Here is a 1,561-nt window from a genome sequence, read left to right as displayed (position 1 = left end):
GTATGGTGGATATGTGGAAAATATCGTACTATAGTGTTTCCCAGACCGCAGCGCCATCTGTTGTTGAAACTTGTAACTACTGTAATTTCGAAAGTTTGTCTGCCTGAAAATGTACTGTTGTCCCAAGCATATTGCAACAAACGGTGTATTTCTATCGCTGCTCGTTTAGTTTGTATTGTCGTTTCAAATATACCAGTCATTTTTGAAACACCCTGTAGCTACAGAATATGCACGTTTCCTGATACAAGCCCTACCTGCAATTTTGGAAGACATGACATTGGAGCAACGACGGCAAATGTAACTGCAACATGATGGAGCACAGATTTACGGTACCAGACAACTATTTCAGTTTATGAACCACACATTTCCTCAACGGTGGATTGGCAGTGAAGGACCCATTAACAGGCCTGCCAGATCACGCGACGTAACCCCAATAGACTTTAAATGATAATTAATTGAAACCCTCAGCTGACGACAAGTGTTGTTGATATACCGTGAATGGGACAGCTGAAAATGTGTGCCCCGACCGGGACTCGAACCCAGGATCTCCTGCTTACATGGCAGACGCTCTATCCATCTGAGCCACCGAGGACACAGATGAATAGCGCGACTGCAGGGACTTATCCCTTGCACGCTTCCCGTGAGACCCACATTCCCAACTGTCCACAATCTACATACGTAATGTTTCTAAAAGATAGTTTGCCCATCCACTCGTTACTCGCGCCCACTTAAGTTGACGATTCCCGTAAGAGTGCGGGCAACCTGTGCGCACTCGCAGTCGCGCTATTCATCTGTGTCCTCGGTGGCTCAGATGGATAGAGCGTCTGGCATGTAAGCAGGAGATCCCGGGTTTGAGTCCCGGTCGGGGCACAAATTTTCAGCTGTCCCCATCGAGGTATGTCAACAACACCTGTCGGCAGCTGAGGGTTTCAATTAATTATCATTTATTCTAGAGAAGCTGGACGGTCATCAATGGTATCTGTTCTTTGGAGAACAGTTCCTATCTTCATACCAGTAGACTTCTATTTATAGGGGTGGTTTAAAGGTGGACGTGTGTGCCACGGAGGTGGGCACACGTGAACAACTTGTAGCTCGTATCACCGATGCCGTTTGTCCGCACTGTAGCACACCTTGACGACGTTCGAGATGCAACACAACACACTCTCCAATGCGTTGACAAATGTACTGTGTCGTCTGGGGGACTTTTTGAACTCCCCCTCCCCATGAACCATGGACCTTGCCGTTTGTGGGGAGGCCTGCGTGCCTCAACGATACAGACAGCCGTACCGTAAGTGCAACCACAACGGAGGGGTATCTGTTGAGAGGCCAGACAAACGTATGGTTCCCGAAGAAGGGCAGCCTTTTCAGTTGTTCCAGGGGCAACAGTCCGGATGATTGACTGATCTGGCCTTGTAACACTAACCAAAACGGCCTTGCTGTGCTGGTACTGCGAACGGCTGAAAGCAAGGGGAAACTACAGACGTAATTTTTCCCGAGGGCATGCAGCTTTACTGTATGGTTAAATGATGATGGCGTCCTCTTGGGTAAAATATTCCGGAGG

The 1,561-nt window shown here is 48.2% G+C and overlaps 1 non-coding gene across 1 annotated transcript; it reads right to left on the bottom strand.

The window, feature by feature from the left end:
* Positions 1-518: 518 nt before the first annotated feature.
* On the bottom strand, positions 519-592 carry Trnat-ugu (transfer RNA threonine (anticodon UGU)). Its single transcript has one exon. It is a non-coding gene; the product is annotated as a tRNA-Thr (tRNA).
* Between the last annotated feature and the right edge of the window lie 969 nt (positions 593-1,561).

The sequence above is a fragment of the Schistocerca cancellata genome, chromosome 10, assembly GCF_023864275.1.
Source record: "Schistocerca cancellata isolate TAMUIC-IGC-003103 chromosome 10, iqSchCanc2.1, whole genome shotgun sequence".
NCBI classification, from domain to species: domain Eukaryota; kingdom Metazoa; phylum Arthropoda; class Insecta; order Orthoptera; family Acrididae; genus Schistocerca; species Schistocerca cancellata.
This window is presented reverse-complemented; position numbering and strand designations above follow the sequence as displayed.